This window comes from Paroedura picta, chromosome 3, assembly GCF_049243985.1.
Source record: "Paroedura picta isolate Pp20150507F chromosome 3, Ppicta_v3.0, whole genome shotgun sequence".
In the NCBI taxonomy this organism is placed as follows: Eukaryota; Metazoa; Chordata; class Lepidosauria; order Squamata; family Gekkonidae; genus Paroedura; species Paroedura picta.
The window spans coordinates 57378078-57390584 of NC_135371.1; the positions used below are offsets into that span (position 1 = coordinate 57378078).

Consider the following 12507-nt stretch of genomic DNA (forward strand, 5'->3'; position numbering starts at 1 on the left):
ATTAATCATGTCCCAGCTTGCATTTTCAGTGTCCATGTCAGTGTCCTCTATTCTAGTAGGGAGCCAAATACATGGAGAGTAGGCTGAGGGTCACTCTTGGACTCGTGTTTGGGTTAAGATTTTCCTCCATTTTGATGTGGACTGGGGGAGGACATTCAGATTTCAGATTCAAAGGCTTTTTTGTTTTAGGCTTTGGAAATTCAGAGCCTTTTTTCAATAGAGGAAAAATTGAGTGCTGGTACACCTGTTGTTAAAGCTAATTGCACCAAACTAGCATGGAACATAATCTTCCCTCTAATATCAATATCAGAATGGACAAAGGGGGTTGAATTTACCGGCCCTCAGAGCACTTGTCCCCTATGGGAAGAGGAATGGAAACAGCCTGGCAGGAGAATGCTAGCCAAAGGTGGTTTGGTTGTTGTTTTTAATTCCTGACTCCATCTGGTTTCCTGACATGCTCTTACACTAACTTTTCTGCTGAAACTCTGCATTTGCCATGCTTCCCTGTTGTAGTCCATTGCACCCACTACAATTCCGCCCAACCCACTGGGCTATTGGTATGTGTTCATTTAATATTTTCCATATTTTTCTACTCTTCTATGTTGCTTGTTGTCACTTCATTATTGTTAAGCTAAGTTATCTGTATTGTTTCTGTTTTATGTGAACTGCCCTGAGCCTTCGGGGAGAGTGGTATATAAATATAATAAATATTTTAAAATACTCCATCTTTGTCAGCTGCATATATGAACCAACTTATTTTATTTCTCAAACAGAACAATTAGCAATTTCAACTGGTGAACTGCATCACCTTCAAAACTGGATGTATGTAGTGCAATTATACACATGGAAGGGGATACAGTTCAGCTGGTGGAGTGCCTGCCTTTCAAGCAGAAGGTCTCAGGCTCAATCCCCAGCATCTCCAGCTGGAAAAAAAAATCCGGGAGGAAGTGAATGAAGTGATGTTAAAGACCTTGGCTTGTGACCCTGGAGAGATGCTGCCTGTCTAGATAGATAATACTGACCTTAATGGACAAACAGCAGGTTCACATGTTCAAATTCATAAGAGGTACATAAACTAAATATAGATTCAAATGGGTAGCCATGTTGGTCTGAAGTAGCACAATAAAATCAGAGTCCAGTAGCACCTTTAAGACCAAGCACAAGCAGTGGACCTGCAAGAACTTGCAGGAGCAGAAGGGGGGGATCCCATTTTCCCTTTCCTACTATTTCCTCCTTCCCTTTTCTGAAAGCCTCCATAGCCATTCTCCTTTTCCTGCTTTCTCTGTCCTTCCCACCCACCATTCAACTTTCCCTCATCTGCTCTCCATCTCAGGTTTCCCTCCTTCCCTTACTGGACAACTTCTCCCTGGGGAAAGTGTGTCCTCCAAAATAAACTTCAGTGATAAAACCAGGCAGGCAGTGGAAGAGGTATCTGTGCATGTGTGTTCTGCTGTACCTTTAAATGAGAAAAAGTTTAATCAATTTGATTCAAATCCAGTAGACACTGTCAAAACCTCTGGGGCTTCCAAGTGTCAAAAGCTCCCTTTGTCAGACATAGTAGAGTAGAAATACAGAACTGAGTCTTTGTGCCCTAGCAAGAAGGTGGGTTGTAATGACTGCACGTAAAGGATGCAAGGTACAGTACCTATTGTAATCAGCTTGATTAGAGCAGAGAGGAAATGCTTGGGAGGCAGAAAATTAGCATCTGTAGAGAAATAATAATCCTGTATCCTGAAGCTCTGACCATGAGGCTGGGAGTTCAATCCCAGCAGCCGGCTCAAGGTTGACTCAGCCTTCCATCCTTCCGAGGTCGGTAAAATGAGTACCCAGCTTGCTGGGGGGTAAACGGTAATGACTGGGGAAGGCACTGGCAAACCACCCCGTATTGAGTCAGCCATGAAAACGCTAGAGGGCGTCACCCCAAGGGTCAGACATGACTGGGTACTTACATAAGGGATACCTTTACCTTTATCCTTATTCAGCCCTGCAAGATTCATTGTTCTGAACTTGTGAATTAACTCAAACTCAGGCAATTCACACTGTAATTTTGCTTTGAAATTCCTTTGTTTGAGGACTGTCACTTTTAGGTCAGCAATGGAATTAACTGGAAGATTAAAATGTTCTCCCACTGGTTTTTGAGTGTTGAGGTTTTTAAGGTCAGATCGATGCCCATTTATGAAGAATGGCTTCAGACTGGGGTGAAAGAAGGTTAACGTCAGAAGCTGTACAGTTTCCATAAAAGGGAATAGATCTGTTGTCCCACAGGAATGCCATTAATAGAAAGTTACGTTGTTGGCATAGCAAAGTTTTCCTTTAGCCTGTTGCTGCAGAGGTGTGTATGCGGGGTGGGGGGGGGGTGGGAGAAAACTCAGAAACTAAGATCTGGGTAAGCCTGACTCCTGCAAGGCTGGCAAGTCTGGAACTTGGATTTGTTAAAGTAAACTGGGACTGAGTAATTGTCTGTGGCTTCTCAAACTAACCACTATTAAAACAAAATGAGTCCAATTGCACTTTTAAGACCAACAAAGATTTATTCAAGGTGTGAGCCCTCATGTGCATGAACACTTCCTCCTGCCTTGAATAAATCTTTGTTGGTCTTAAAGTTGCCACTGGACTCAAATATTGTTGTACTCTTTCAGACCAACACGGCTACCCACTTGAATCTAACCCAGTGGTTCTCAACCTTTTCTCCGCCGTGACCCCAACTTCAGCGCCAAAGCCCAGCAGGGACCCAGCTGGAGGAGCTGCCAGCTAGCACTCCAGAGGCACTTCCGCTGGCCTCCCCAGTCGTGGCCATGGATGACCCCCTGCAGGAGGTGAGTGGAGGGGAGCAAGGGCCGTGCCCAGGGGAGGGGGCTGCTGCTGCCGCTGCCACCGCATCCACATTGCTCGCTGTCCTGCTCCGGGCTGGGCTTGGGCGCACGTCTTGCTCCCTTGGTTCACCGCTTCTCTCCTTCCTCCCTTCTTTTTATCGCGGGGGGGGGGACGGATCCACAGTGGCCCTGCTGTGGGATGAGGCAACTTTGGACCCATGGGGGGAGGAGGTCGCTTTCTTGCCAGCTCTGAAAGAGCTGAGCGAAGCGTTTTGGTACATTCCTCGGCAGGTGCTGGTGCGACCCTCCAAGCAGGCTGGGCAGCTGCAGAAGGAGCCGGTGGGGCGCTGGAAACGCATGTGCGCATGCATGCGCACAACAATCGAGGTGGCATGGAGGCAGCCATTGCCATGGCTCCGCTGCCTCCGCCGGCCACCGGCTGCCACCTCCGGCGCCACCACACGCCTCCACATGCCACTGCCTGCCGCCCAACACACGCTGCTGCCTGCCTCTGCAGTGGCAGGCAACCTGGCGACCCCGGGGGAAGGGGCCAGGCGACCACAAATGGGGCCCCGACCCCAAGGCTGAGATCCACTGATCTAACCACTATTAAAATAAGTAATGGCTAAATGTGGCCGCTAAACAGCAAGCTCATTCTCATCCAGTGGTGTACCTGGCTGGACTTAGTGATGGGGCAGGACTTAGTGATATGGGGGCTGATCCCTATAGCCGCCCCAGAAAACCTGCCCATGCTCCATTGCCTGAAAAAGGATAGGGAAAAAATGTCCCCTTTTGTTCCAGGGCCCTATTCAGACTTTTCAAGATAATATCCAAGTGCCACAGCCTTGCAGAGGGAAGGGTCCACTTTTGACATAGTTTGGGATGACACAGTGCAATTTCCCCAACCTGCTTAATTTTCAACACGCACAATATGAAACACACCAAACAGCCTGGCAAGCCCTGACTGCGGGATGCCCCTGGGTGGGAACCGTTCAAAGCCAGTGTCATTGAGTGCCCCATACTGGGCACACTGGCCACAATGCTTCCTTGTGGGAGGGACCAGAGGCCAAGAGCATCTGGGGAACCTGAGTGTGGTGCTGGCAGGCCTGGCGCTCCACATGGGGAGAGGCCCCATGAGAAAGGAAGGCTGCAGCATCTGGACAGGTGCCACACACCACCAACCTTCACCTATAGGGGGCAGGCTGGGGCACAGCATCTGGATGGGTGTGCTATCCTTTGCTTGCAGGGGCGGGCACTGGTGGTGTGAGTAGGGGTGCCTGGGGCCACCAGTGGGCTTCCTGTGCCCACAGGCCCCTGCCAGTTGTGAGCAGAGCGTAGGTCAGTTCCTCCCTCCCGCACCTCCCCCCATGTGGTGCCTATGGCTTGTGCCCCAACTGTCACCTTCTCGAAATGCCTCTGTTCACACCCCTTGCAATATCTGAGCTTCAAGTCCTCATAACAGAAACCCCTGAAGATTCTTTCCACAGATCCAAGGGAAACAAGGCTGCTAGAAGAAACGGATCAAGGCCATCTCAGAAATGTCAAAGGATTCCCTGACTTCAGCTTGATCTAGTGACAGCCCCACCCCTCCAATGATCTCCTAATGCCATCCCTTCCAGAAGGCAACCCACCCAGCTTGTCTTCCTGGATCACACAGGATTAACAGAATGAGGTTTATGGCCTATTGATTCTCTTCAATTGAACAGTGAAAGCAAACCCCAGAGTCAAACGATCTCCCACACAGGAAACATTAAACCCGTGGTTTTAGAAAGCTAAATATTGAATAGATTTTTTTTTTACTTAAAGGTCTGCTGAACACTGTGGAGCTATTTCTGTAACTGGCTGTTTAAATCAAATGAATCAATCAATAACTAAACCTTTAGGTTTCTGGATTCAGATCCCACCCCCTACCCAGCTTCTAATTGAGGAGGCTGTGCTTACATAGAGTAGCAGTGAGCTCGACAGGCTGTGCGGCCAAGAGTTTTCACATAAAAATGAGAGGAAAGGAAGGCATGGGGTACCTAATGCTCTTGCCATCCTTCCATTTTCCCCTCCAGCCTCTTCCCCAGTGATATCTGACAAGCTTAGCTCTAGCTGAGGATGGCTGGGGCTGTTCAGGTTGGCCTACTAATTGTTCAGAGTCTTTTACATGACACACAGGCTATTTGTGCACTCCTGTCCCTTGTCCTGACAGAAGCTCTTCCGCTGTTTCTATTGGTCCTTGCTGTTCCCAACAAATAGGGGTTGTGAAGGAATTGGGAGAAGGGGAGGGAATCAGAGTCTGTGACCGTGGCACTCATCTGGCACATTGAGCAGAAGCCATGCAAAGCAGTACTGCCAAAAACTACCCCATGAAAAGAAGTATTGTATTTGGAAGTACATTTTCAAAATAGGAATGGGTGTAGCCTGGGAAATTAGTGACATTGGACAGTGGTGCATGGTGGCTCTGTCCATTGGTTTCTGACTATCTGCTAGTACAGCAGGAAGGTTTAGAAGTACCCTCATCACCAAATACAGATAGACCAGTGTAATGGGAAAGGTGTCTCTTTCCAAGAGGATGATAAAGAAAGGGAACCTTCTGGGAATGGCCTAAGGGCACCACATGTCTCACCACATAGGGGTTTGTCTCTACCACATATTCACAGGACCCAGAACCCACAAGCAAACAGTGCTGTGCTCAGTATAAAGATGAGAATGGGGGCACGCATGCTCATCACTGTTCCAGACTGTGCCTACATGGAAGACAGGAAATGGAAAAGTGTTGAGTTCCTCTGAGTAAATGATCTCTCAGTTCTCCTTTCCACTTCTCATGAGAGCCAGCTTGGTGTAGGGGTTAGGAGTGTGGACTTCTAATCTGGCGAGCCGACTTTGATTCCGTGCTCCCCCACATGCAACCAGCTGAGTGACCCTGGGCCCACCACAGCACTGATAAAGCTGTTCTGCAGTAATCTCTCAGCCTCGCCTACCTCACAGGGTGTCTGTTGTGGGGAAAGGAAAGGGAAGGTAATTGTAAGCTGATTTGAGACTCCTTCTGGTAAAGTTTCATATAGGTAACCAATTCTTCTTCCTCCTCCTCCTCCTCCTCCTCTTCATAGTGACCAAAGAAGCAGTAATGGCAGCTTTAGATTTCTCCTAATAAAGGTAAAGGTATCCCCTGTGCAAGCACCGAGTCATGTCTGACCCTTGGGGTGACGCCCTCCAGCGTTTTCATGGCAGACTCAATACGGGGTGGTTTGCCAGTGCCTTCCCCAGTCATTACCGTTTACCCCCCAGCAAGCTGGGTACTCATTTTACCGACCTCGGAAGGATGGAAGGCTGAGTCGACCTTGAGCTGGCTGCTAGGATTGAACTCCCAGCCTCATGGGCAAAGCTTTCAGGCGGCTGCCTTACCACTCTGCGCCACAAGAGGCTCTTTTTTTTTTTTCTCCTAATAGATACCACTTTAATTTATTTTGGTCTGATTCACTGAGAGTTTCTAATGAAATACCCCCAGTACCCATTGGTGGAAATCCTGTTTGTACCCCTCTCACATCACGATATTCCCAAAACCAAATTCTTTTGAGCTTGGGTAACAACAGCATGCTTTGAAAACAGGTCAGCAGTGAACAACTGAATGTGACTGGTTTAATTGTAATGTGAACATTGTTGTGAACCACCCCAAGTCAGAAATCTTGTAAGGGGCGGTATATAAATCTAATAAATAAATAAATAATAAACCTGGCAAAACCATTGCTATTATCTAAGAGAGAACAAGATTTCATGAGTGGCCTAGGTTAGGTATTTGTGCCCCTCAAGAAACATGCGTCTGCCTTCTGAAGTAACGTGACCATCTGTCCTGCAAATGGCGGGACCACCCCGGGTTCCCCCCAAATGCCCTGCATCTCGGACAGTTACCAGATTGTCCTGTGGTATCCTCTGGGCCCGTGCCCATTCGTTTTCCTGTGGCCGCCCTTCATTCCTTCCTGGGTGCTGCGAGGAAGGCTTGTATTCGGCCGAGCCCCCCCCCCACAAGATAAAGGCGTCGCGGTGGCAGAGGCGAGCTGTGCGGGCACGCCTGCACACTCAGGGCAGTGGAGCTCAGCCACACCAAGATGAGGTGGAGTAGGCAGGTCCCTCCCTCTTCCCTTCCTGGGCAGAGCTAAATATAAAAAGGTAAAGGTAAAGGTATCCCCTGTGCAAGCACCAAGTCATGTCTGACCCTTGGGGTGATGCCCTCGAGCGTTTTCATGGCAGAATCAATATGGGGTGGTTTGCCAGTGCCTTCCCCAGTCATTACTGTTTACCCCCCAGCAGCAAGCTGGGTACTCATTTTACCGACCTCGGAAGGATGGAAGGCTGAGTCAACCTTGAGCCGGCTGCTGGGATTGAACTCCCAACCTCATCGGCAGACAGCTTCAGACAGTATTTCTGCTGCCTTACCACTCTGCGCCACAAGAGGCTAAATATAAGGGTATCCATGTTTTCTAATATTTTTGGAGACCAAAAATTCAGAAAGATGGGGCATTGATTAAATGACATAAGAGGAAAGAGTTAAGCTCCCCAACCTACCCATCCTCAAATTGAACTGCCCCTTCCCACTAGTGGTATTTGGGGGGGATGGGGTAAGTCCTAAAAAAAAGAATTAGCACACATAGTAATGTGCATGCTTTTGCTGGGTGGGCAGTAATGAGAACATGTGATTCAGAACATGCAATTCCATGCAGTTTACACCCAGGTCTACTCTTCTGAATTTTGACACATGAGCAAAAGTAAATCCTGGGTGTAAACTGCATGGAGTTTTTATTCCAATCCCAGGTCGATTCAGTCCCTGCTGTCTACACAGAATGCGATTTCTGTTTTGTTTTTGGGCAATTTAAATTTTCCTTCTGCAGGATTGATCTGGAGTGACCCTACCTTTATTGTGCGATATCTTGGAGTGCTTTTAATGCTCAATATTTCAAGATTCGGATTGGAAAAGCGGGCTGTTTTGAACCTCTATGGTAGAGACACCCTGATTGGCCAAAGGTGGCCATGTGACAAGCTTGCCTTAAAAGAGAAGCCCCTAATTTCTCTCAACTTCTGTCGGTCTTGGATTTTTTCTCCCTTCTCTGCCTTCTTCGATCCTATCCCCCCCTCCAAGGAAAGAAAGAGGCTCCCTGCTTGGCTCCTCTCCCACCCCCCCTTCAAGAAAGAAGCTTGGCTCCCCCCCCCAACCACGAGCAGAAAATTTTCCTGTTTCAATGGGGAGGGGAGGGGAGAGGAAGACTCGAGTTCAAATCGATCTGAATTCAACAGGATTGACAGTGGAATAAACAAAGTGCAGACTCTGCCCTAGAGTTTAAATGCCAGGTTCCAGCATCCTAAAATTTATTTTCCGTCTTTTAAAAAAGCATTCCTTCTGAAACTAAAACTAATGGAGAGCAGAAAGACCTACTGCAATCCTAAATTTCACTGAAATTGTCCTCCAATGCTCCTGGCCTGGAAAAGCATTTTCACAACATACAGGTCGCCTGCAACCTTCTTTACTGTGGCACATCATGATCACTGTTAGCCTTTCTCAGAATTAATCAAAGCACATAAGAGAGGAACACTAACTTTAATTACTGAAAAGCAACCAGGATGAAATAAAGTCAGACCAAGGTACCTACACTGCCAATTTGTGCAGCAATACAGATCAGTGAATGGCAAAACCATGACCTCATTACCAGCCTGCTCATGATTAACTGAAGTAGTTCAACGGACAAGGAAAGGTACTTAGACTTGGAAAAAGTCTAAGACAACCCTATTTTGAATACAGGTTTTCAGACAGATGTTTTATGCTTCTTAACAGATACATGATAAGCAACTTTTCAGTTGCGGGGATAGGTGACTCTGACATCTGCTTAAGTTGCAAGGTCTCTGTAAAGGGTGGTAGAGAAGGGGGAGAAAGTAGTGGCATGAAGTTCTTCCTCTGTTGCATGAAGTCCTTTCTGATAGCCCTCCAGTGGCTGCAGTCCTTTCTCCATGGCCAGGGACACAGGGTGGTGCTAGGGGGAAGCATCTCCCAATGGTAGGCCCTAAATTGTGGGGTCCTGCAGGGAGCAATACTCCCTCTTGCCCAGCTGATCCGGAGTTTTGGACTGGGTTGTCCTCAATATGCAGATGACACCCAGCTATTTTTGTCAATAAATGGTCATCTGTCAACATCCCCAGACAATCTGGTCAGTTCCTTGGAGGCTGTGGAGTCGAGTTGGCTGAAACTGAATCCAGCCAAAATGGAGGTCCTCGTCCTGGGCCAGTATGTGAAGAAACACATGGTGAAGATCCCAGCTCTGGGCTCATCATAGTACTGAGACTGCTGTTCTCACAGAGGGGTCCTGTCAGAGCTCTCTCAGCCTTACCTACCTCACAGGGTGTCTGTTATGGGGAGAGGAAGGGAAGACGATTCTAAGCTGCTTTGAGACTCCTTTGGGCAGTGAAAAGTTGGGTAAAAAAAACAACTCTTCTTGATGGGTCCCAACTGACTTCTGTGACCTCGGTCAGGGATATGGGCATGACCCTGGACTTTTTCTTGTCAGCGGAGGCCCTGATCACGAATGTCACCCACCTGGCATTCTTCCACTTACACCAGATGTGACAACTAGAAACCTACCGTTTGGCTCCTAACCTAGCTAGACTAGACTAGACTTCTGCAACTATGCAGTTTCCCTTGAGACTGACTGAGAGACTCACTCTATCTCATCCAAAATGCAGTGGTGTGGGTCCTTCTGGTGACCCAGTGGAGGGTACACATGACACCAGTTTGGAGACCAGATTAGATTCAAGGTTTTGGTGCTGACTTCAAGGCCCTGAATGGTTTGGGACCCGCGTATCTGTGGGAGCACCTCCCTCATGACCCCCAAAGAGCATTAAGGTCAATGGACCAAAATCTGCCCATGGTCCCTGACACTGAAGAGGTGAGACTAGCATCGGCCAGGGCTTTTTCAGCACAGGACCCTGCCTGGTGGAATGCTCTGCCAACTGAGATCAGGGCCCTGCAGGGCCTTGATCTATTCCACAGGGCCTGCAAAACAAAGCTATTCCGCCTCGCATATGATTGAGGCTGGGAAGATAACAACCAGCAACATTTGTTCGGCTGGCCTCCCCTAAGGAAATATCCACCAGAACACCAAGAGCAATTACATCGGCTGAAAATACCCTCTTCAGTACTCAATTAGTTGGCCAGATGGGTTGGGATACTGAAATGTGTTTTCAGTGTTATTTATTTATTGACTGATATTACCCTTCTTGAGCATTACTGGAAGGGAGAGCTACAAAAATAAATAAAATAATAAATACATTAATCTTTAACTGTAAATATTATGATGATTTGTTTACTTTCTATACTGCCCTCCCAGTGAGCCAGCTTAGGGAAGGTATATTTCAAGAACGGAACCTATCCTTTTCCTCTTCATATTATTTTGCAAAGTTTCCCGTTTTAAGTTTTTACTTTTAGCTTCCATATTGATACTAGCTTACATCTTTTATTTGGACACTGTCCTGGGAACCATTTTTAGAATACCATTAGTACATATTAAAGGTAAAGATATCCCCTGTGCAAGCCCTGGGTCATGTCTGACCCTTGGGCTGACGCCCTCTAGCATTTTTATGGCAGACTCAATACGGGGTGGTTTGCCAGTGCCTTCCCCAGTCATTACCGTTTACCCCCCAGCAGCAAGCTGGGTACTCATTTTATAACCTTGGAAGGATGGAAGGCTGAGTCAACCTTGAGCCGACTGCTGGGATTGAACTCCCAGCCTCATGGACAGAGCTTTCAGACTGCATGTCTGCTGCCTTACCACCCTGCGCCACAAGAGGCTCGTTATTGTACATATTAGCAACTTCCAAATCTATTTCCCATTAACTGAATTTGGTGGCTCCACTAGGGCTACAATAAATCACAACTTTCACTACCTGAATTAGAACAACCTGTCATATAATGTTATGTTTGGCTCAGCTCGGCTGACTCAAGTTCCTTTTAGTGGAGGGAAAGGTTACTTCATTCATGGGTATTCACTAAGATAAGGAAGAAGAAGAAGAAGAGTTGCTTCTTATATGGCGCTTTTCTCTACCCAAAGGAGTTTCAAAGTGGCTTACAATCTCCTTCCCTTTCCTCTCCCCACAACAGACACCCTGTGAGGTGGGTGAGGCTGAGAGAGCCCTGATATCACTGCTCTGTCAGAACAGCTTTGTCAGAACAGCTTTATCAGCGCTGTGGTGAGCCCAAGGTCATCCAACTGGTTGCGTGTGAGGGAGCGGGGAATCAAACTCCAGGTTTTAGAAATGCACAATGTTTGTTCTTCATTACTTTGAATGATTTAAAGGCAACTTTATTTCAAGTAAATATCCTTAGGATCACACATAAAGGCAAGAGAGTGTCTTTATACCCAAGAATGTGCTATTTAAAGAGTGGCTTGCATTATTATTAGCCCCAAATAAAGACAAGATGATTATTTTAACCCAAGGTTTCCCAAGACCCCCCTCAGTGGTACTATGATGTGGAGGTTTTCAAAATGGTGGGTGGCAAAAGCTCTCCCACCCTGAGCCTGAGTTTTCCAACTCTGAGCAAAGAAGAAAGAATTTTTTTAATTTACCCTTATTTGGGCAGATTGACACCCCCCCACACACACACACACACTCCCAAAGTGGCCAATGATGAGCTTGGAGGGGCCAAGGCTTCTATCACTTCCAGGGTGTGTGGCAGAGGGACATGAACAAATGGCATCACTTCCTGGTACCGCAAAGCCTAACAAATTTTTCAGCGATAGCTCCACAGTCAAAAGGTTGAAAAAGGCTGCTTTAAATCCTTTGAATAACCTAAACCAGTGACAGCCAATCTTTCTGTCCAAAAAGATTGCCAAAGAAGTGGTACATGTAATATCAAAAGTATGAAATACTATTTATTTGATTTATATTTCAATTTCTTTGCCACTCCCTCTTGAATGATTCTATTCCAAGTGACATCTATAGCTCTATGTGCCTTGACAGTCCATGCCTCTAGAACAAAGGACCAGGCAGCAACATAGCACAGGAAAGACCGACAGTAGATTGGCCATCACTGCTCCATAAGCTCAAGGTCCCTCCTCAACCAGCCCAGTGAGCCACAGAACCCAGTGACTGTGATTTATTTATTTAAAGCAATTGAAAGACAGGTTCCTTCTCATAACTGGGGCCTGAAGTTAGTAACAACAATGAAATCAGCACCACACAACACTTTCTAACAAATAATGTTAAACCTACTAGCAAAAGTTACAAATACAACACAACTGAGAGCATTGCCCATCAAGACATTACCACAAAATATTTGTCTAGAAGAAAAGCCTTTTCCTCAGAAATTTAATCTGGTAGTCCCACTGGAACTGCAACTGAGTCTCAGATCTTCTAAGCTCCTATGGGAGGCCGTTCAGTCACACTGGAACCACCACAGAAACAGCCTGTAAATGGACAGCAAGTTGTGTGTGTGGGGGGGCGGGGGGGGGAGTAGAACGGCCAGAAAACATTGCTTGAATGGAGCAAAGCTGCTGCATGGTCATATTCAGGGAGCCTTTCAGATATGTGGGCCCTAGTTCATGAAAGGAAGCATCAGTGCCTTGAACTGGACTCTGAAACCAGTAGGCAACCAATGCAAGGATCAGAGAAGAGGCATGATATTACTAGAATATGCAAGATCTGTAGTGTGTAGGATTCAAAAACATAT

At 47.0% G+C, this 12507-nt stretch overlaps 1 long non-coding RNA gene across 1 annotated transcript; it reads left to right on the forward strand.

Moving 5' to 3' along the window:
* Positions 1-788: 788 nt before the first annotated feature.
* LOC143832052 (uncharacterized) lies at positions 789-6629 on the forward strand. The gene is made up of 3 exons (XR_013229073.1): positions 789-947; positions 2640-2816; positions 4288-6629. It is a non-coding gene; the product is annotated as an uncharacterized LOC143832052 (long non-coding RNA).
* The last annotated feature ends 5878 nt before the right edge of the window (positions 6630-12507 follow it).